This window comes from Pelophylax lessonae (assembly GCF_965119305.1).
Source record: "Pelophylax lessonae genome assembly, chromosome: 4".
Taxonomy (NCBI): Eukaryota; Metazoa; Chordata; class Amphibia; order Anura; family Ranidae; genus Pelophylax; species Pelophylax lessonae.
The window spans coordinates 524,520,376-524,545,027 of record NC_138771.1 but is presented as its reverse complement, the minus strand read 5'-3'; the positions used below and the strand labels follow the sequence as shown (position 1 = coordinate 524,545,027).

General features: G+C 48.1%; 1 protein-coding gene across 1 annotated transcript in view; it reads right to left on the bottom strand.

The window, feature by feature from the left end:
- The window catches only part of SMC1B (structural maintenance of chromosomes 1B), a 512,286-nt gene that overhangs the window by 31,216 nt on the left and 456,418 nt on the right, over window positions 1-24,652 (bottom strand). The window lies entirely within an intron of this gene.

The window sequence follows — 24,652 nt, the reverse complement described above, 5'->3', positions numbered from 1 at the left end:
GATATTACACCTCCGGCACGGGAAGTATCCTTGAAGATTAGGGAAAAATTTAGGAGTTGCAGGTTTTTCAACAGGATTCCTAGCTATAATTTGTTTTAGGTTCTTAGCCTTTCGGTAGATCATTGTTGGTTTGGATGGAAGCGAAGGACCCAATAACGGATCTTGTTGTAAGATTCCCCAGTGCTTCCGAAATATGTGATTCAGCCATCGATAGTGGCTGGAGAATTGAGTTGTGAAGGCAAACTCAAATTTTCCCATAGCATCTTTTGATTTATCTTTCTCCCTAGGGACAGATAATTCGGATTGTTTGAGAGTTGCAATTTCACGTATCTCTCCTTCTAATTCATTCCGGTCATATCCCTTCTCAATAAACCGATTCTTCAAAAGCTGAGCTTGTGTTTTGAAGTCTTCATCTTCCGTACAGTTGCGTCTAATTCTCCTGAATTGCCCTTTGGGCACAGATTTTAACCACATGGGGTGATGGCAACTGTCGATGGAGATGAAGCCATTTCGGTCTGTCGGTTTTTGGTATGAGCTGGTAATGAATCTTTCTCCTTTCCTCCATATCACAAGGTCAAGGTAGCTTATAGAGGTGGTACTCCATTGGTAGGAGAAACGTATACCCCAGTTGTTGCAATTTAGCTTCCCCATGAACTGGTGTAAGCTTGCTTCCTCTCCTTTCCATATGATTAGGGCGTCGTCAATGTAACGCCGCCACATCACTAGCTCGTTAGTTTTCTCCGCGAAGATGTTCCTATTTTCCCATAGAGCCATAAACAGGTTGGCGAGGCTGGGGGCAAATTTGGCCCCCATAGCCACGCCAGTCCGCTGTAGGTAAAATTGTTGATTATGGTAAAAATAGTTGTGTTCCATACCAAATTGGAGAAGTTCTAAAATGAATTTCTTCTGATTTAACGGGATGTGATAATCTTGGTCTAAAAAGGTGCTGACAGCCTCGTAGCCTAACTTGTGGGGAATAACGGTATATAATGAGGCCACGTCGGCTGTGACCATTATCACATTCCCTGGAACTTGGAGTTCAGTGATCTCTTGGATACACTGGGTGGTATCCTTCAGGAACGCCGGTGTCTCCTGAACTAACGGCTGGAGGAAATGGTCCACATACTTCCCTATCCGGGATGTAACCGAGTCAATGCCACTAACTATCGGTCTCCCCGGTGGCTTTATGAGGCTCTTGTGGACCTTTGGTAGGTAGTATATGGTAGGAATTCGAGGTGCAAGAGGTATTAGGTGTTCTTTCTCCTTTTTACTTAAAATGCCATCCTTATGACCTTTGGACACAATGCGTTCTAACTGCTTTTTATAGCTCCAGGTAGGGTCCTTCTTTAGGATTTCATACGTCCTATCAGACAACAAATTGTCCATTTCCTCCATGTAGTCCTCTTTCTTTAATAGGACTGTACCCCCGCCTTTGTCCGCTGGGCGGATCACCAAATCCTTTTTATCACATAGAGCTTTAATACCATTCCATAGATCTTTTTGTGGTTTAATGGAAGCATCTTTTTGTTCCAACTCCTTGAGAATAACATCTCTGAAGATCTTGATATGGTGGCTAGATTTCCCAGGGGGGTTAAAGAGGGAAGCATTCCTCAGATTAGTAGGTATACATGTAGGCTGTTTGTAAGAAACATAGTTTCTCTCGTGGGCCTTGTCAAGGAAATGACGTTTGATGTTGAGTTTTCTAATATATTTGTGTACGTCCAAAAACGTCTCGAACTTGTTTAAGGATTTTTTGGGGGCAAATTTCAATCCTTTCCCCAGAGTCTGTTTTTCTGAGCTGGTAAGGTCAATCCCACTCAGATTGAAGATGCCTCCTGCCTCTATTTGTTCTTTTTTCTTGGACGTTCCTCCCCTGCAGCCCCTGGTCGTTTTTTTCTTTTGGCTTTGGCAGAGCCCCGGCCTAAAAAACCCAGCGGTTTGGTGCTGATGGGGGTTTGCGATTGCTCTGGGTACTCATTTATCCATTCCTCCTCCTCATCTTGGTTGTCCCTAAGAGACTCATACCTATTTTCCACAGGAGGGTAAAAATTCCTCGGGGTTTGAGGGGTTGCTGGGTAATAATCAGAATGCTCCCTGGGACCTCTTCTTGGAGATCTGGACCTGGATCTTCTATAGTATCCTTCATAGTCTGACTCCCTTCTCCTTCTTTCCCCCCTAGGGTGTTCGTATGCGGCATTCTCATACCTATTCCTACTTTCATCTTTTCTGGACTTCCTTTTGGGCTGATGTCCAGATGGCTGTTCTCTCAGGGGTTTAAATTTCTTAATATTGTTACTGGGACCTTTCCGCTCTGTATCCCTCTTTAGGGAAGTCCCTGAAGTAACATTCCCACTGGTGCTTGCGACTGGTTCAGCAATGCTGATTTGTCTTGACCTTTCTTCCGCCACTTCCATTTCTGAAGGGTTGGTAACAGCTCCTTCAGTTGGAGTTTCGGATACTAAATTAAGTTCCCATTTGAAGACTTTAGACGTATTATAGTCTTCCAGGTCCCGGAAATATTTTTTCCTCTTTTTAATTTTCTGCTCTTCTTCTTCCATAGCGAGAATTTCTCTTAACTCTTGATTGTAAACCTTATATGCTTCCTCTTGCATAAAGGGAGTTAGTTTCTCTTTGATCTCTAGAATCTCTTTATTTAGCCTAATAACTTTTTTCCTCCTCTTGTCAATTAAAAAATTTAAAAGACTCATCCCAGCTCCGTTGAAAAATTGGAACCATTCTTGGATCTCAGGTTCTCCCTGGTCAGGATTGATGTTCCACCTCAAGCTCCTTGGGACCATCTTCTCCTGGACGTATTTCTCCAGGAAGACGATGTCCCAGGATGCATGAAGTTCAGATACCATGATGTTTTTGAGGCGCATAAAAATGCCTCTGAGATCAGTGGGGTCAGTGATGGTTTTCACAAACACATCCTCCACCGTTAATTTTCTGGTACTATGATATTCAAAGATGTCCATGGTAGTGGAATCTACTGCACTTTGAAAAAATTAAAAAAGAATGTGGTGGGTAGGAAAGTGCGCTGATTCAATATAGGGTGTGCTGCTACCTTAGAGTGTATGTTGTAGAATGGGTAAAGAAATCAGGTGCGCTGCCCTAGTGCATATGTGCAACATACAAAATGATGTAAACAAATAAACCAAAAATGCAATAATAATGCAAAAAAAATGAAAACGTATGCAAATCGTGTAAAACAAAAAATGTCCAGAAGGTGACTAGTGATACACCAATGTGCAATAAACGTCCATATTATAAGTCCATAAATAAAGTGCAAAAAATGGTGACAAAAACTTCCAGCTTGGGGAGAGGAATACATACTCTGCTTACACAGGAAATGCCCTTGTCATCAGCACAGGAAGCAGCATCATTTCCTGCTTACACAGGAAATGCCTTTGTCATCAGCACAGGAAGCAGCATCATAGATATGAGACAACAGGAAGTAAACAAAGCAAGTACTTCCGGGGGACATCCCGATCTTTCAGACTGTAACCACACATCATAACAATATTTGGTGATGCCCAAGAGTCCCCTTATCCCCTTTTGGTTGATTTGGACTTTGCTATTAAAGAGTATGATAAGTGGCCAGTCTACAGGTAAGAAGGGGAGGGTCCCGAACCCCGGAAGTACTTGCTACAGGGCATATATAATGGCGGTAGTGATGGCGCTGGCTCTACCTCCTATCTAAGTGGATGCCCTATCGGGAGAAACGCGTCAGAGAGGAGGCGCCGCCGCGTCATCACATCTAGACCAGGCAGCGGTCCGCACTGCAGGCGGACCCCGCCATACAGCTCCTCCGTGAGGGAACTCGCTATTATTGTCTTCACAACTGTAAGTGCAACCATTTGTTTAAATAAAAATTAACTGTTGGTAATGCACTATTGCGGTCCCCTCTGTTGTGTCCCCTATTATTGAGGTTGACCAGACTAAGGAGTTACAGCGGCCAATCAGAGTCTAGCCACCTTTGGCAGGATCTTCTTTCGTCAGGCTTTCTGACTGGGTCTGTTCCTCTTGGACACAAGCAACTACATCAGCCATCCTAGAGTCCAGTAACCCCCGGCAGGACCACTCATCACCATAGAACCAGGCTTCTTGTTTGGCTTTTGTCCGGTAAGAGTCTAGGGAGCACGAGTGTGTCAGAGTGCCTTCTGTATTTCTGGGAACTTTTCTACCTGGCTGCATGACCTTTGGAGCGGTCATATTCATATATGCCCTTAACGTTTAACTTCTGGTAAGAGGCCAAGCTGGTGGTGGGACTTTGCACCTTCCAATCACAGTTCACCTTTCCCCAAGCTGGAAGTTTTTGTCACCATTTTTTGCACTTTATTTATGGACTTATAATATGGACGTTTATTGCACATTGGTGTATCACTATCACCTTCTGGACATTTTTTGTTTTACACGATTTGCATACGTTTTCATTTTTTTTGCATTATTATTGCATTTTTGGTTTATTTGTTTACATCATTTTGTATGTTGCACATATGCACTAGGGCAGCGCACCTGATTTCTTTACCCATTCTACAACATACACTCTAAGGTAGCAGCACACCCTATATTGAATCAGCGCACTTTCCTACCCACCACAAACTTTTTAGATAGCAGAGGTAATGAAATTTCCCTGATGTTTTCAAATGGGGAACGTTGTAACACGGACAGAACCAAGTTCAAGTCCCATGGAGGCAGAGGCTCCCTTCTAGGAGGGGCCAAGTGCCGCACACCTTGAATGAAGGTGCGAATCAAAGAATTAGACGCCACAGGGCGCTGAAAAAGAACAGCCAGTGCAGAAACCTGGCCCTTAATCGTGGCCAATGCAAGGCGCTGGTCCACACCAGAGTGAAGGAAAGCCAACACTCTCGCTACCGAGTATGAACGAGGAGAGAAGCCCCTGGACACCAGGCAAAATAAGCTTTCCATGTTCGGTAATAAACCTTACCAGATGAGGCTTTCCTAGCCTTGATTAAAGTAGGAATGACCTCTGAGGAGAGACCCCTGTCTCTCAGGACCTGGCTTTCAACAGCCATGCCGTTAAAGTCAGCGACTGAAAAGCAGGATGGAAGATCGGTCCCTGAGACAACAGATCTTCCCGCATCGGCAGCTGCCATGGAGGCTCGACGGCCAGGTGAACGATGTCCGCGTACCAGGACTGGCGTGGCCAGTCCGGCGCCACCAGAATCACCAGTGTTTGTTCTGAGGCCAACCTGCGAAGGAACCTGGACAACAACTGAATCGGGGGAAAGGCATATATCAGATGATACGGATACCAAGGCACCACCAGCGTCTGCCAGAGGATCTTGCGTTCTTGCCACGAACCTTTCCACCCTGTGGTTTAGCCGAGATGTGAACAGATCCACATCTGGGGATCCCCACTTCGCACACAGCATCTGAAATACCTCCGGGTGCAGAGACCATTCCCCCTGGTCCAGGGTCTGGCGGCTCAGATAATCTGCCTGCCTATTCTCCACAACTGGAAGGTGAACTGCCGATATCGCCGGGATATGAGTCTTGGCCCAAGACAGAATACTGGTCACTTCCTGGGCTGCCCGGGCACTTCTGGTGCCCCCTTGGTGGTTGGTGTACGCCACCGCAGTGGCATTGTCCGTCTGCACCCATACAGGACGGCCCTGAAGACGATCCGACCAATGGAGTAGGCACAGCCCGATCGCTCTCAATTCCAATATGTTTATCGGAAGGGAGGATTCCTCCTCCGACCAAGTGCCCTGGGCAGATAGGTTGCCCAGGACACCACCCCAGCCAGACAGGCTGGCATCCGTGGCAATCACCGTCCACAGTAACGGCCGGAAGGACTTCCCGTCCGAAACACCCGGGGACTGAAGCCACCACAAGAGATCCATCCTGGATTGGCGACTCAGAGACACTCTCACGTCCAAGGACTGAGGTAGTCCGTCCCATCTGGCCAGGATCTCCACTTGGAGAGACCGCGTGTGAAACTGTGCAAACTATCGCCTCGAAGGCCGATACCATCAACCCCAGGGACCGCATACAGGTCCTGAGTGACGAGGATTCGTTGTCCCTGAGGGACCTGACCTCGGACTGCAGGGTCCGGAGCTTGTCCTCCGGCAAGAACACCTTTGCTTGAGCAGAGTCCAGAACCATTCCCAAATACGGGAAACGAACCGAAGGAGACAAGGTCGACTTCTGAACGTTGATGGTCCAACCGAACTCCTGGAGCATCTGGACCGTATTGGACAGATCGCGCAACAGGCTCTGACTGGAACTCGATCTTAACAGGAGATCGTCCAGATAACCCAAGACCGCAAGGCCCTGTGCCCGTAACAGGCCCAGAACAGGCGCCAACACCTTGGTAAAGACCCTTGGAGCCGAAGCGAGACCAAAGGGTACGCCACAAACTGATAATGATCCTCCGCGATAGCAAACCGAAGGTACCTCTGATGACCCTTGAAAATGGGGATGTGTAAATACGCATTCTTCAGGTCGATAGAGGCCAGGAATTCTCCCGGACTCAGAGGGGCCACCACCGAGCGGAGCGATTCCATGCGGAACTTTCGAACGCGCACGAAGCGGTTCAGAGCTTTCAAGTCCAGAATCGGACGCACTTTGCCCTCCTTTCTGGGCACAGTGAACAGATTTGAGTAAAACCCCCAAAACCTGTCCCTGCACCGGGACGACTACCCCCTGAGCGAGGAGATCCTGTGCTGTTTGATGCAGGTCTTGTAACCGCCCTGGGGTCAAATGAAGATTTGAGGGAAAGAATCTGTCTGCCGGCCGTGAAAGAAATTCGATCTTGTACCCTGATCGAATGATTTCCTGAACCTACCTGTCCTAAACTCGGAGCACCCAAGGTTGGAGGAAACCACGCAAACGTTCCCCCACCCCTGAAAAGGGTGAGGGCGCCCCTTCAGGCAGAGGCGGACTGAGCCGCTGCACCAGCTTGGCCGGATTTTTGTTTGCCGGCCCAGGGTTTTCTCTGGCCACCCTGGCCCTTGAAGGGTTTCCCCTTGAACTGTGTCTTGAAGGCACGAAAGGACCCCTGATTAGGTTTAGAGGCGGGACCCCGCTTGCCACGGAAAAACTTGCCCTTATGATTCTGGGGCAGCAGAGTGCTCTTGCCCCCAGTGACTCCCTTGACCAATTCATCCAAGGAGTCCCCAAAAAGACGAGACCCCGCATAGGGAATGTCAGCCACGCCTTTCTAGATTTCTGGTCAGCCGACCAGCTCTTCAACCATATCAGCCGACGGTTAAGCACCGCGACACTGGACAGGAGCGCAGCCAAAGGGGCCTCATTTAAGGCCGCATCGCACAAATACATGACCCCTTGATAAATCTGGTCCACCATCTCCACGGTAGTGGGAGGGGCAGAATCAGTCACGAGTGTGCGTCTGAGCACCTTGGTCCAGTCCGCCACAGCCTGAGCCGCCATGACAGAGGCGAAAATAGGCCTGAGCATGGAACCCGCCACCACATAGGTTTGGCGGGCAAGTGATTCCAGCCTCCTATCCGTAGGATCCCTAAATACCTGAGAATCTTCGGTAGGAACCAGAGTAGCCCTGCTCAATTTGGCTACAGTGTGATCCACTTGAGGAGCCACACACCAGCGTGCAACCGTAGTAGACGCAAAAGGATAGAGAAGTTGAAACCTTTTAGGCACCGTGAAGGTGTGTTTCAAATTGCGCCATTGCTCATTCACAGTGTGATGAAACTCAGCGGGGCAGGGAAACACCTGCACCGTCTTGCAGGTTCTGTGTGTACCAAAAGATGACACAATGCCCGGAGGATTGGGCTCATCCTCTAAATGTAGTGTTTCCTTAATGGCAGAAATCAGTGCGTCCATAGCTGCGCATTCCTCTGGCGTCCCAGGGTAACCTCCGCCTCCCCCTCAGACTCTTGAAGGTCCTGAGAAGAGCGAGACCCTGAAAGGGGTACGATACCTACAGCAACCATGTCACATTCAGAATCAAAAGAAAAAGAAATACTAGGCCTTTTTCTAGCAGCACGTTCAGACATCAGCACATCCATTTTGGACACCAAAGACGCCACAACAGCATCCAAATTAGACAGAGTAGAGGATTCAGAAGAACTGGAATCCCCCACCAAGGCTGGAGGGAATTTGCTGTCCTGGGACTCCATCGCAAAAAAAGTTTTTTTTTAAGGTACTGGCCCTTTAAGTGCGCCGCGGACCCCGCAGCACACCGCTACAATGGCTGTGGAACACCGACCCCCCGCAGGGACAAACTGAAGCCAGGAAGATTGCACAATGGAGAAAAAGAAAGAACAGCAGGACAGAGCCCCACAAGTGTGTTACCAGCTCCTTCGGTCGCTCCTGAGTAAAGGAAGGAAGTGATGTCACCGCAGAGACTGAACTGAGGCTGCAGGCTAAGGAAACATAGATGCCTATGCAAAGCAATGGGAGGCTTCGGCAAAATGGCTGCCAACATGTGCTCGGAATGATCGTTGCCACACACAAGATGGCGCCAAAATACACTACATACAATGCTGTATAAGCGCCCACAGTGAAGCCAGACATGCTGCCCACACCTAAAATGGCGGACCGGCGGTTTTTAACCCCGCAGCGGTCGCCGCACGTGTCTGTACCTCCAAGCACCCTTAGTGAAACAGGAGAGGGATCCCCCAAACCCCACACAGCGCTGGCTGTGAGAGAAAAAAACCCCGCAGGGACGGGGATCTGGGAGCCCAAAACGCACAGACATAGAGGACACCACAGACACACAGGACTGCCGACCCCAGATAGAGGCCCCACACAGAGTGTACTTACCTGTACCTGATGGCGTGGGGTGGCTCATATCAAACGGAAAACCGCCCACCCTCAGATGGCAGGGGAGTGCCGCCAGCCAAAAACGCAGTACACCAGGAGTGCACGGACGAACCATGCATGTGTCCGATGAGGTAACCACCTCAGAAGGCTGCATCCCTAAGGACAGGGATGGGTCGTTTGTGAGGCCAGGGCGAACACATAGCCTGCGAAACGCTCGATGGCGGGCTGGGATTCCATCTGATCCTCTGTCCTGGATAACCAGGACGACCAGTCCGATTCCCAGCTCCACAAACTCCATCTTCATCCGAAGATCGGACTAACTAAAAGCTGACAAAATAAACAGCTAGTAATGCAAATAAAAAATGACATTGTCAGAAAATAAAATCATAAAATAGAAGCAGAAGGCTGAGACTGTAGCCTCAGCACAGGAAAGCCTGACTACTCCTGAACTAGGCAGAAGACAAACTGAGTTGGGATGGCTATTGCAGGGGGGGTATTGGACCAGTGGGACAGCCCCCATGGGTGTGTCTATGTAAATGCTTTTGTTTTAACAAGTCTTTTGCCTAGCTACTCCTAAGGAGAGGAAGTCAATACCCATTGGTGAAGACTGTATGAGTGGGCGGCGACTGTCGGAGGACATAAGAGAAAGATGGATTAGGTCAGAGTACCACTTTATCTCTGTGGACCACCAAATAGGGCGAATGACAGGACAGCGCCGCCAACTCAGACACTCTGCGAGCAGAAGTAATTGCCACCAGAAAAGCAACCTTCTGTGACAAAAAGCAGAGAAATTTCCCTAATGTTCTCAAAAGGAGGCTTTTGAAGAACAGACAAAACCAGATTGAGATCCCACGGAGGCAACAGGGAACTCCGTGGGGGAGCCAGATAACGCAACCCCTGAATAAAAGTGCGAATCAAGGCATTAGCAGCCAACGCACGTTGGAAGTAAATAACCAAGGCCGACACTTGGCCGTCGATAGCGCCCAAGGCCAACAGCTGCTTAACCCCTTTTGTAAAAAGGCCAAAACCCTAGCTAAAGAAAACAAGTGAGCGTGCAGCTGTAGTGATTCCCACCATGAAATGTACGATTTCCACATACAATGATAAATCTTCCTAGAAGTCACCTTCCTAGCCTTCAACAGGGTAGGAATCACAGATTCAGAGAGCCCCCTATCTCTCCACACCTGCTCTTCAACAACCATGCCATTAAAGCCAGCGACCATAAAGCAGGATGGAAGATTGGTCCCTGGGACAGCAGATCCTCCCTCAGAGGAAGTCTCCACGGAGGATCGGCGACTATTTTTACCAGGTCTGCGTACCAAGATCGACGGGGCCAGACTGGAGCCACCAGAACGACTGGAATTCCTTCCACTGCCACCCTGCGGAGAAGCATTGGCAAGAGTTTTAGTGGAGGAAAGGCATAGATCAGCCAATATTGTCTCGAAGGAGCCACCAAGGCGTCTGTGGCGTCAGCCAGAGGATCCCGAGACCTGGCCACAAACCTCTGGACTTTTTTGTGGAGGCGAGATGCAAACAGGTCTACCTCCAGAGTTCCCCACCAGACACAGAAGAGATGAAACACCTCCAAATGAAGGGACCATTCCCCTTGATCCAGCACCTGACGACTCAGGTAATCCGCTTGCCAATTCTCCACACCCGGAATGTGGACTTCAGAAAGAGCCAGAGCATTCTCTTCTGCCCATACCAGAATCACTGCCACCTCCTTAGCCGCCAGGACACTCTTGGTGCTCCCTTGATGACTGATGTAAGCCACAGCCATGACATTGTCTGATCGGATCCGAATCGGAGAACCATGTAGTCGATTCATCCAGTGGATCAGGCAAAGCTTGATTGCTCTGAGCTCCAGAATATTGATCGGTAAGGAAGACTCCACTGTTGACAAGGTCCCCTGGGCACAGAGCTTCCCCAGCACTACAACCCAGCCTGACAGGTCCGTGGTGACCACCATCCAAAACAGTGGTAGAAAGGACTTGCCCGGAGACAATGCTGGGGACTGGATCCACCAGGATAGAGCAGACCTCATGAGTCAGCTCAAGCGTTTCATTTTGTCTAAAGACTGTGGATCCTGGTTCCATTTGGCAAGAATCTCCTTTTGCAGAGGTCTCGAGTGAGACTGAGCAAACAGAACCACCTCGAAGGTTAATACCATCAGACCCATGGCTCTCATGCAAGTCTGTAGTCGTCAGAGCAGATTTTTTTAAAATTGATAGTCCACACAAATTCCTAAAGGGTCTGAACTGTAATCGACAGGTCACCCAACAGAGCCGAGTGAAAGTCCGCTCTCAATAGGAGATCGTCCAGATATCCCAGGATCGCAATCCCTTTTTGGCGCAACAAAGCCAATACCGGAGGGTCTGAGGGTGAAACAACTGCCTGGGACATAATTAGTTCAAATTAAAACAGGTTTACTGTCTCTTCAAAAGCACTGAGCACGGTCCCCACCACCGATCACCGCGGAATGCAGTCCCCTTAAAGATATGCAGATAGCAGAGTGTGCAGGGATATGCCCACAGAGACCCCAATACTTTACCACCTCTCTGAGAAACCTCCAGAGCCGATCTGTGCAGCAGAAAAGTGAAAATGAAAGTCACAGGATATGACATCAGCTATGACATCAGCCTGGGTGAAATGTGAAAGGTCACGCTGCCTGTGTAGCTCCATAGGGCTACGCAAAAATGGCTGTCAATGCAAATCAATGGGAAGCACAGGGAAAATGGCTGCACCATGCAGGTCAAAGGGGAGAAATTCTCCATATGCCCACACTAAAGATGGCGGCCCCCACGGCTCGGCCATGCGTTCAGTTTACCACAAATTGGAGGCCACAGAGGATCTACAACAAGACCGAGCAGGAACAGGTACCATTTTTACCCCCCCCCCCCGGATGCCAGGCGCTGCAGCAATGGCGCCCCCCAGGTGAAAACCGCAAAAGGGCAGGGGCAGGGCACAGGGTCAGGTACCCTGACAGGCCAGCATGATCTTTTAGGAAGTACTAGGTCCTATCATTCCCAGGAGTGGGCCCACGTCCCCCCCCCCCCCCCAAGACCACTAAGGGTAATGGGGGGGCTGCATTTACTCACCATACCATGCACCAGGTGGGCTTCCACCATACCATGCAAAGGGTGGGATCCGCTCCGGACAGACCACCTCCCACCCGGAGTGGGGGTGCTGCCAGCCGAGAGGTAAGCAGGCGTTTCAGGTCGTCGCGTCCCAGACAGACATCCACTCGCAGGCTCATCCCCATCCAAAAAGTGGCTCTGTTGTGGCGAGGCCTAGTGCAGGTCTATAACCTGCTCACACTCGTAGGCCAGGCTGGGAGACCTTAAGGATCTAGATTATCTAGTGCAAAACCTCAGCCGGCAATTACTTGTAGTTGACCAGGAGGAATCCCCCTGAACACTAACAGAAGTGAGTAAAGAAAATAAAAACAAAATATTCCTAAAAATAAAAAACTGAGACTGAAGTCCCAGTAGGAAATCTAGGTCCTACTCCTTCACTAGGCAAAAACAAACTGGTATGCTGGAGCAGGGTGTGTGGGGTTTTGCCTATAGGGACAGCCCCCATAGGCGTGGTACAGCTTTTTCCTGCCTAGTACTACTCCAGTAGGGGGCAGCATAACCCAACAGGCTAAGAAGGGCTGCGTCTCTCAATGGACGATAGAGAAATTGCACTTTTAAACAGCAGCCTGCAAAACCTTGCGGCCAAAATAAGCATCCGAGGATGCCAACACATCTACTTTGTAGAACTTAGTGAACGTGTGTACAGATGACCAGGTTGCCACCTTGCAAACTTATATTACTGATGCATTCATTGCCCTAGCAGAATGCCCCCTTACATGGAAAGGTGGAACCTGACCTTTAAGTGAATACACCTGTATCACCGTCTGCCTGATCCATCTGGATATGGTCACAGCAGACGCAGCCAATCCCTTCCGAGGTCCTTCCGTTAGGACAAAAGGAGAGTCTGATTTCCTGAAAGACTCAGTAACCGCCCGGCAAACCCTAATTGCCCAAACCACAGCCAAAGAATGCAAGGCAATTCCCTTGGGATGCTTGGGCTTAGGACAGAGTGAAGGCAGCACAATGTCTTCATTCAATGGAAATCAGAAACCACCTTAGGAAGAAATGACTGATTAGGTCGAAGTACCACCTAAACTCTGTGGACCACCAAAGAAGGAGAACGGCAGGACAGCGCCGCCAATTCAGACACTCTACGGGCAGAGGTAATAGCCACCAAAAAGGCTACCTTCTGTGACAGTGTATCAACAGGAATCTCCCTAAGTTTTCAAAGGGAGGTTTTTAAAGGACAGTACCAAGTTAAGATCCCACATAGGTAACGGGGACCGTATCGGAGGAACCACATGATGAACTCCCTGGATAAAAGTGCGTATCAAAGAATGCATAGCTAAAGGACGTTAAAAAAAAACACAGCCAAAGCGACACCTGGCCTTTAATATTTCCCAAGGCCAACCGCTGATCAACCCCTCTTTGGAGAAAAGCCAATATCCTAGCCACAAAAAAGGAGCGTGGATGCACCTTAAATCGGTTCACTCCATCCTGGAGGTAGATTTTCTAGCCTTTAACAGTGTAGGAATCACTGAGTCAGAAAGACTCCTATCCTTCAATACCTGGCTTTCAACAGCCACACCGTTAAAGCCATGGGCTGTAAAGCAGGATGGAAGATCGACCCTTGAGACAACAGATCTTCCCTGAGAAGTCTCCGAGGAGCATCGGCGACCAAGCTTACCAGTTCTGCATACCAAGACCAGCGAGGCCAGTCTGGGGCCACCAGAAGGACCGAAATCCCTTTCACCTCTATTCAGTGCAGAAGCCTCGGCAGGCGTTTCAGCTAAGGAAACACAGCCGATACTGACCCCAAAGAGGCACCAGTGCGTCTGTGGCGTCAGGCAGAGGATCCCGAGAGTTGGCTATAAACCTCTGTGCCTTCTCGTTGAGCCAAGAAATTAACAGGTCTACATCGAGTGTCCCCCACCAGACACACAACAGGTGAAACACCTCCAGGTGCAGGGACCATTCCCCCTGATCCAACAACCCAACTACTCAAGTAATCCGCCTGCCAGTTCTCCACTCCGGGTATATGCACGGCGGAGAGGGCTGGAACAAAATTTTCTGCCCATATTAAGATCTCTGCCATCTCCCTGGCCGCCAGGACACTCTTGGTGCCTGCTTGATGATTGCCGTAAACCACGGCCGTGGCATTGTCTGATTGAATCTGAACTGGACATCCCAGCAGACGATTTCTCCAGTGACTCAAGCAAAGCTTCATCGCTCTGAGTTCCAGAATATTGATTGGAAGTCTGGACTCTTTCAGAGTCCAGGTCCCCTGGACACACAGCTTCCCAAGTACTCCCCCCTCCCGCCGGACAGGCTGGCATCCGTGGATACCACAGTCCAATACAATGGAAGGAAGGGCTTGCCTTGACGCAGGGCCAAGGAACGGAGCCACCACAGAAGAGCACTTCTTGCGTTTTGACTCAACCGAATCAGATTGTCCGAAGATTTTGGATCCTTGTTCCACTTGACAAGGATACCCCTTTGCAGAGGTCTCATGTGGAACTGAGCAAATGGAACCGCCCCGAAAGGGACACTCGCATGCAAGTCCGCAAATAGGACAGAGTGCTGGATAACAGCAACCAAATCGCCCTCTGCAACTTTTGCAGCTTTCCTGGGGGAAGAAACACCCTTGCAGAGGCTGAGTCCAGAGTCAGACCCAGATAAACCATTTGAGGCTAGGACCAGAGCAGATTTACTAAAATTGATGGTCCAACCAAACTCTTGCAGAGTCCGTACAGTGACTGACAGATCACCCACCAGAACTGAGTGGGAGTCTGCTCAAGAGGATATCGTCCAGGTACCCTAGGGGGCGGAGGCGAGACCAAAGGTCAACACCACAAATTGATATGTTCCTCTAATACAGCGAAGCGAAGAAAATGCTGGTGTCCAACGTAAATAGGGATGTGCAGAAATGCCTCCTCGATATCGATAGAGGCCAAAAAGTCCCCTTAGTTTAGGAACGCCACTACCGTGCGAATGGACATTCAAAACCTCTGTACCCGCACAAAGCGATTCAGAGCCTTGAGGTCCAGAATTGGATGCACTTTCCCTTCCTTCCAGGGAACAGTAAACAGGCGTGAATAAAACCCTTTAACCACTTAAGCCCCGGAAGATTTTACCCCCTTCCTGACCAGGGGGTATTTTGCGATTCGGCACTGCGTGACTAACGGACAATTGCGCGGTCGTGCGATGCTGTACCTAAACGAATTTGACGTCCTTCTTTTCCCACAAACAGAGCTTTCTTTTGGTGGTATTTGATCACCTGTGCGATTTTTTGATCATGCGCTATAAACAAAAAAAGAGCGTAAATTTTGCAAAAATAGCAATATTTTTCACATTTTTTTATATGAAATTCCCCCCCCAAAAAAATTTAAAAATCTAATTTTTTTAACATTTTCGGCCAATTTGTTTTATGCTACCTATGTTTGGTAAAAAAAAAAAAATCGCAAAAAGCGTATTTTGATTGGTTTGCGCAAAAGTTATCGCGTTTACTAACAAAGGGAAAGATTTTTGTCATTTTTGTTGTTTTTTTTTTAACGCGTAATGGCGGCGATCTGCGATTTTTTTTGCGGTACTGCGACATTGTGGCGGACAGATCGGACCATTGACTGACATTTTTGGGGTTACCAGTGACATTACTGCAGTAATCAGTGCTATACATATGCACTGTTATTATTATTATTATTATACAGGATTTATATAGCGCCAACAGTTTGCGCAGCGCTTTACAATGTGAAGGAAGACAATACAGTTACAATACAGTTCAAAACAGGAGGAACTAGAGGGCCCTGCTCGTTAGAGCTTACAATCTAGAAGGGAGGGTCAAGTGAAACAAAATGCAATAACTGTGGGGGATGGGTTGATGGAGAAAAGGAGGTACATTTGTTAGGGGTTGGTAGGATAGGCTTCTCTGAAAAGGAGGGTTTTCAGAGATCGCCTAAAAGCTAATAGAGTGGGAGATAATCGGACAGATAAGGGTAAGGAGTTCCATAGGATTGGAGAGGCTCTGGAAAAGTCCTGGAGGCGAGCATGGGAGGAGGTGATGAGTGAGCTAGAGAGCAGGAGGTTTTGAGAGGAACGAAGAGAGCGATTAGGTTGGTATTTTGAGATGAGGCTGGTGATGTAGCTGGGGGCTAGGCTGTGGATTGCTTTGTAAGATGTTGTAAGTATTTTGAATTTAATTCGTTGGGTGAGCGGAAGCCAGTGGAGGGCTTGACAGAGAGGAGCAGCAGACACTGAGCGATTGGTGAGGTGGATGAGTCTGGCGGCAGCATTCATGATTGATTGAATCATTGATTGAGTCATTTTGCACTGTTACTGCAAAATGACACTGGTAGTGAAGGGGTTAACTTTATTTGAGAGGGAGGGGCTGTGTGTGTCCCTAGGGGCGTGATTCTAACTGTGATTGGCTGTGGGTTGAGCTGTAGAAACAGTAATCAACGGTCCTACATAGTAGAACCGTGTGATCACAGTTTCTACACAGGGGAGAATGACAGGCGGCTTGTTTACACTAGCCGCCTGACTTTCTCCCTCTGCAGCGGCGATCGCAGAGTGACAGGTGGACATCGGGTCCGCCGGTCACACACGCGGGGGTGTCCATGACCACGCGGGAGCGCGCCTCCGGCGGCGCGTGCTCGCTCCCTAGACCCTCACAGGCTAGCGACGTAGATCTACGTCACTTTGCCTGTGAGGGGCTGACTGCCGACGTAAGTCGTCGTTAGGCAGTCGGCAAGTGGTTAAAGCGTTCCCGAGAGGTAACCGGCACAATCACCCTTTGTGACAGCAGATCTTGTACCGCCTCTCGTAGATCCCTTAATCAATCTAAAGATAGGCGTAGATTGGACGGGAAGAATCTTTGCGACGGTCGGGACCCGAATTCGATCTTGTAACCCGATCAGAGAAGCTTGAGGGCTCGTTTTTCCTTAATCAAGGAGGTCCCTGGTTCCAGATAGAAGACAAAGCCGCCCCCCCCCACCCCAGATACGGGTGAGAGCATCCCTTCACGCAGACTGAGATTTGTCCGCAGATTTGGAGGGGCCTGTTCTCGGCTTACCCGACCACATCTTCTTGGAATCCCCAGATGATTCAAATGGCTTAGGTCCTTTCTCCTGAGTGCCGAAGGCACGAAGGGGCCAACTGTGTGCTAAAAAATAAGGGCCCCACCAATTACGTGGTGACTTGCCCTTAGCGGATAGAGGAAGAAGAGTATTCTTCCTACCTGTGAGTCCTTTGATCAGTTCATCCAACAAAGACCCAAATAGGCGGTCCCCCGTAAAGGGGAGATCTGATAGAGCCATTTTAGAAGCCTGGTCCGCAGACCAGCTTTTTATCCACACCATGCGTGGTTACCATTATTGCATTTAGAACAACTCCACTGACTTGCAAAAATTTTGTCACCTTAGGCGGGAAAAGTTCCACAAAAAGACCCTTATTAGACCTAAGGGTCGCCCACCATAAATTACATAGCCCCCTATAAAGGGTAGGAGGGAGCCCGCTATGACGCAGACGCGCAGGAAGAGTACCCCCACACAATGCCCTCTGGTTCAAGGGGGGGGGGGCGCCAGGCAGTCCATATGTCCACCCCCCTGGGGGGGGGGGAAGGGCGGACGCCCATCCGCTGCTCTATAACCCGGATCAGCAGCTCAAACAGCCCGGTCAACAGCTCGGACAGCCAGATGCGAGTAGGCTGCAAAGCTGCGGCCTAAATTTGGGGCCCAATCCGGTCACGAGTCTGCTGTCAGCTTGATCAACAGATCTGACAGCTCGGTTAGGAGCTCAGACAGCCTGATCAGTCGCCCGGACAGCTTGGTCAGTCACTCAGACAGCCAAGCTCTGTCAGCCGCGAGTAGGCTGCAAGTCACGGCCTCAATTTTTTTGCCCGATCTGGCTGTATGAGGCATCCGCCGGCCAGCTTGGTCAGGCACCTCATCTTGGTCAGCTCCTCGGACAGCCGTGGGTAGCCACTAACCCCCAGGGGACCAGGAACTTGCTCAAAGACCTCCGTGTGTGATCCGGGCAGCCCGGTCAGCAACAACTGCATCCACCCCCCCCCCCTTACTGGAGCAAGTGACAAAGAAAGCTCCTACCTAACCCTGGAGGGGGGGGGTAGGTTTGGGCAGAGACCACCGTGACTGTTAGAGGGGCTGGGGGAAATGGAAGGGAATCTGGGGGTCCGACCATCCCAAGGAGGGGCCCACGTCCCCCCCCGAGGCCACAAGAGCTATGGGGGGACACTACTCACCATACCAACCACAATCAGGTGGGCGCCATTCCGGACAGACTACCTCTCCACCCGTGGTGGGAGTGCTGACGACCAAGGGGCACACTGCGACTCAGGCCAAACCAGGTTGTGTGCGACCCGGCGGGTTGTTTCACTCGCAGGCCAGCCCCAGACCATTGGGGCTCTGTCGTGGCGAGGCCTAGCTCGGGGCTACAGTGGGTACGGAAAGTATTCAGACCCCCTTAAATTTGTCACTCTTTGTTATATTGCAGCCATTTGCTAAAATCATTTAAGTTCATTCTTCTTCCTCATGAATGTACACATAGCACCCCATACTGACAGAAAAACACAGAATTGTTGACATTGTTGCAGATTTATTAAAAAAGAAAAACTGAAATATCACATGGTCCTAAGTATTCAGACCCTTTGCTGTGACACTCATATATTTAACTCAGGTGCTTTCCATTTCTTCTGATCATCCTTGAGATGGTTCTACACCTTCATTTGAGTCCAGCTGTGTTTGATTATACTGATTGGACTTGATTAGGAAAGCCACACACCTGTCTATATAAGACCTTCCAGATCACAATGCATGTCAGAGCAAATGAGAATCATGAGGTCAAAGGAACTGCCTGAAGAGCTCAGAGACAGAATTGTGGCAAGGCACAGATCTGGCCAAGGTTACAAAAAGATTTCTGCTGCACTTAAGGTTCCTAAGAGCACAGTGGCCTCAATAATCCTCAAATGGAAGACGTTTGGGACGACCAGAACCCTTCCTGGAGCTGGCCGTCCGGCCAAACTGAGCTATCGGGGGAGAAGAGCCTTGGTGAGAGAGGTAAAGAAGAACCCAAAGATCACTGTGGCTGAGCTCCAGAGATGCAGTCAGGAGATGGGAGAAAGTTGTAGAAAGTCAACCATCACTGCAGCCCTCCACCAGTTGGGGCTTTATGGCAGAGTGGCCCGACGGAAGCCTCTCCTCAGTGTAAGACACATGAAAGCCCGCATGGAGTTTGCTAAAAAACACCTGAAGGACTCCAAGATGGTGAGAAATAAGATTCTCTGGTCTGATGAGACCAAAATAGAACTTTTTGGCCTTAATTCTAAGCGGTATGTGTGGAGAAAACCAGGCACTGCTCATCACCTGTCCAATACAGTCCCAACAGTGAAGCATGGTGGTGGCAGCATCATGCTGTGGGGGTGTTTTTCAGCTGCAGGGACAGGACGACTGGTTGCAATCGAGGGAAAGATGAATGCGGCCAAGTACAGGGATATCCTGGACAAAAACCTTCTCCAGAGTGCTCTGGACCTCAGACTGGGCCGAAGGTTTACCTTCCAACAAGACAATGACCCTAAGCACACAGCTAAAATAACGAAGGAGTGGCTTCACAACAACTCCGTGACTGTTCTTGAATGGCCCAGCCAGAGCCCTGACTTAAACCCAATTGAGCATCTCTGGAGAGACCTAAAAATGGCTGTCCACCAACGTTTACCATCCAACCTGACAGAACTGGAGAGGATCTGCAAGGAGGAATGGCAGAGGATCCCCAAATCCAGGTGTGAAAGACTTGTTGCATCTTTCCCAAAAAGACTCCTGGCTGTATTAGATCAAAAGGGGGCTTCTACTAAATACTGAGCAAAGGGTCTGAATACTTAGGACCATGTGATATTTCAGTTTTTCTTTTTTAATAAATCTGCAACAATGTCAAAGATTCTGTGTTTTTCTGTCAGTATGGGGTTCTTTGTGTACATTCATGAGGAAGAAGAATGAACTTAAATGATTTTAGCAAATGGCTGCAATATAACAAAGAGTGAAAAATTTAAGGGGGTCTGAATATTTTCCGTACCCACTGTATATCTGCACTTGCTCACTGGCCGGACTGGGAGACCTTAAGGATCTAGGATATCCAGTCCAAAACCCAATTTGGCTGCTGATTGCAGTTCTCTCAGCAACATAACTAGCTAAAAAATGTAAATTCTAACAAAGGTTCACTTTAGAATAAAAAAACAAGCTAAGACCGAAGCCCCAGTCGGGAACTAGGTCCTACTCCTAAACTAGGTAGAAACAAACTGAATCCTATAGCAGAGCGAGTAGGTGTATGCCTTTAGAGACTGCCCCATAGGCGTGGTAAAGTTTTTTCCTGCCTAGTGTCCTACTCTTGTAGGGGGCAGCATAACCCAATGGTTAAGAAGAATATGAAGCTGTGTCTGCCAATGAACTTCAGAGAAAAGGATTTTACGGTAAGTAACAAAAATCCTATTTCCCTTTCGTTCATTGACGGACACAGTGCTCCATATTCAGAACCATAGGGACATCCCTAAGCAGTGACAAAACATGAGGGGTGGGACAAATAAATCCCAAGGATTAACACAAGAAGCCAACAAGGTAACAGGAGCTCAAAAAAAAAAAGAAAAAAGAAAAACTGGAGCCCAACCTGAACAATACACCCCCAAAGAGGGAACAGACCCTCTGGATGGCCGCCACACGCGACGCCCAGGGACTAGTAAAAACACCCCTGGAGCCTAGGCCATAACTCTGCGGCTGGAGGGGGATCCAGGCCGCAAGACCACCACACAGGCAGCGCCCACCCTGCATACACCAGCCAACATCCACCACTCTCCCACACGCTACCCCAGGGGGAGGAGTGGAACCTGCAGGTCAGACCATCCCGAGGGGAGCCCACATTCACCTCCCACTGCATCCAGGAGGAGAGGAGGGACATTATACTCAGCAAACCATGGAAACCAGGCGGACACCACTCCAGACAGAACCCCTCACCAACGAAGTGGGGGACTGGCGTCCAGAAGAAATGCTGTGACTCATGCAAGGACCCGGTCATATGTGACCTCGCGAGACGTTTAACTCGCAGGCCAGCCCGTCCAGTGGGGCTATGTCGCGGCCAACCTAGCGCGGTAGAATTGCCCGGCAGTTGACAGTAGATCTCACAGGCAAAAAAACACCAGGAGAATAAAATGCCATTTAAAAAGGAAAAAAATTGCCAGAACCAAAGATCCAGGCAGAGAGCTAGGTCCTTACTCCTGAACTAGGCAAAAATAAAACTGAAGGCCTATAACAGAGAGGGGGATGTATACCAGCTAGGACTGCCCATAGTGTTTTTTCTGCCTAGTGTCCTACTCCTGTAGAGGGTGATATAACCCTATGGTTCTGAATATGGAGCGCTTTGTCCATCATTAAACGAAAGAGAAAAGCTTTAAGTCTTTAGAACTACTTTAAGACTAAACAGAACAAAACTTTTGGTTTTAGAAAATAAAATACATTCTAAACAAGATATAAACATTATTTTCCTAATGTGCATTTTTGCACCAATCTGAATATAGTTATGGGAAAGAGGCAGAGCTTAACAAAAAGTGTCTGGAGCACCATATCAGCACACCTTTGACATAATAATAAAACTTGATATTTAATTTGTATTCAGGAGTCCAGCATGGTGGAACAGACAAGATAGATATCTTTTTACAGACACCTTATTCAAGTGTCTGTTGAACTGAAATTCTAGACCTGAGGGACCAGCACTTTCATACATAAAGCTTAAAAGTGTTCTTTTTTGAGCTGCAGCATTGCATTCTTATACCAGAATGTATCCACACATCTAGCAAAAAACCCAAAACAAGGTTTTCGGTTTATAAGTAGGAAGTCATTCAAATCATTCCTTTTCAGCCATCTGTGCGCATCCAGAACCACTGGTGTATAGCACAGATACAGTGCCTTGCGAAAGTATTCGGCCCCCTTGAACTTTGCAACCTTTTGCCACATTTCAGGCTTCAAACAAAGATATAAAACTGTAATTCTTTGTGAAGAATCAACAACAAGTGGGACACAATGATGAAGTGGAACGAAATTTATTGGATATTTCAAACTTTGTTAACAAATAAAAAACTGAAAAATTGAGCGTGCAAAATTATTCAGCCCCTTTACTTTCAGTGCAGCAAACTCTCTCCAGAAGTTCAGTGAGGATCTCTGAATGATCCAATGTTGACCTAAATGACAAATGATGATAAATAGAATCCATCTGTGTGTAATCAAGTCTTTGTATAAATGCACCTGCACTGTGATAGTCTCAGAGGTCCGTTTAAAGCGCAGAGAGCATCATGAAGAACAAGGAACACACCAGGCAGGTCCGAGATACTGTTGTGGAGAAGTTTAAAGCTGGATTTGGATACAAAAAGATTTCCCAAGCTTTAAACATCCCAAGGAGCACTGTGCAAGCGATAATATTGAAATGGAAGTTGTATCAGACCACTGCAAAACGACCTGGCCGTCCCTCTAAACTTCCAGCTCATACAAGGAGAAGACTGATCAGAGATGCAGCCAAGAGGCCCATGATCACTCTGGATGAACTGCAGAGATCTACAGCTGAGGTGGGAGACTGTCCATAGGACAACAATCACTCGTATACTGCACAAATCTGGCCTTTATGGAAGAGTGGCAAGAAGAAAGCCATTTCTTAAAGATATCCATTAAAAGTGTTGTTTAAAGTTTGCCACAAGCCACCTGGGAGACACACCAAACATGTTGAAGAAGGTGCTCTGGTCAGATGAAACAAAAATCGAACTATTTGGCAACAATGCAAAACGTTATGTTTGGCGTAAAAGCAACACAGCTCATCACCCTGAACACAACATCCCCACTGTCAAACATGGTGGTGGCAGCATCATGGTTTGGGCCTGCTTTTCTTCAGCAGGGACAGGGAAGATGGTTAAAATTGATGGGAAGATGAATGGAGCCAAATACAGGACCATTCTGGAAGAAAACCTGATGGAGTCTGCAAAAGACCTGAGACTGGGACGGAGATTTGTCTTCCAACAAGACAATGATCCAAGCCATAAAGCAAAATCTACAATGGAATGGTTCACAAATAAACATATCCAGGTGTTACAATGGCCAAGTCAATGTCCAGACCTGAATCCAATCGAGAATCTGTGAAAAAACTGAAAACTGCTGTTCACAAACGCTCTCCATCCAACCTCACTGAGCTCGAGCTGTTTTGCAAGGAGGAATAGGCAAACATTTTAGTCTCTCGATGTGCAAAACGAATAGAGACATACCCCAAGCGACTTACAGCTGTAATCGACGCAAAAGGTGGCGCTACAAAGTATTAACTTAAGGGGGCTGAATAATTTTGCACGCCCAATTTTTTAGTTTTTTTATTTGTTAAAAAAGTTTGAAATATCCAATAAATTTCATTCCACTTCATGATTGTGTCAATTGTTGTTGATTCTTCACAACAAATTTGTTTTATATTTATGTTTGAAGCCTGAAATGTGGCAAAAGGTCGAAAAGTTCAAGGGGGCTGAATACTTTTGCAAGGCACTGTGTAACCAGAATTTTACAAAGCCAGTATTACTTACCTGAATATGGCTGTTTTAGGCTTTTTATCCCTAACCTATAAACAAAGGCTTATTCTGGAGTTTGTGCTGGAAGTTAGGATGTGTAAACGCCTTCTGTTATAAAAAAGGTAAAGCTGTATTTATAATACTTTAGAGCAGGGCTCGATAAATCCCGGGTGGCTATGTGGCAACTAGAACTTGCATCCTGGCTCCTGTCATTTGTCAGCCCATTTCTAGTCGTGAGCAATTTCAATTGCCCAACGCCCTGGACATGCAGTTCCAGGTGCCGGGCAGCTGATTTCATTTTAACTAGTTGCCGACCATGCTGCTAGTTCTGGGAGGGAGTCTACTGATGTCCTCCAAGAACACCACGGCACGCATCGGGCACACTCCGTGATCGCTTTGTCCTTCAGACCCCAGCTGATCAAAAATCGAGGAAAAGGGCCAATCACAGCAGCCCTTTACCACATTATTAGCTGTGTCCTATCACAGGAGATCACATTATAAACAGACTTGCCGGTTATAGGCAGTCCTTTCCTCATGTGATGTCTCAGCGTGAGAAAAGGAGAGCCAGTAATCGGCAGATTCTGACAGGCACATTTACACTCATAATCAGTGCCACCTATTAGTGTCTCCTCATTAGTGCCTCCTCATTAGTGGGGGTGGGTGCTAGAAGTGAGGACATGTGAATGCCTCCTGTTATTAGAAGATTCTTTAGATGTGAGCTTTTTGGTTCCTTTTGTATTGCCTTACTGCAACCTCAATGGTTGTATTTTTTTTTTCTTTCCAAATGAGCCTATAGTTTTTAGAACCTGCACTGTGCAGGTTAGAGAAACTAAATTCTGGAAGAGCAGTGCATAAAAAAAAAAGCGGGCAGACGGCAAAGGATGTTACTAGTATTTTCTGTGGTCTCTCTGTAGATAAACCTTTCTCTATTACTGACTTAATATATGCCTTGTTCTGCCCTCTGCTATCTTAGTAAAGTCAGGGTTTTGTGTCCTAATGTTTAAAGTTATTGTAAAATCTTTTTTTTTTTTTAAAACAACAAACAAGTTATACTTACCTGCTCTTTGCAGTTGGTTTTGCATAGAGCAGCCCGGATCCTCCTCTTCTCGGGTCCCTCTTCTGCTCTCCTGGCCCTCCTGTCGAGTGCCCACACAGCAAGCAGCTTGCTATGGGGCACCCAAGCCAAGCTGCAGCTCCATGTGTCCATTCATACACCAAG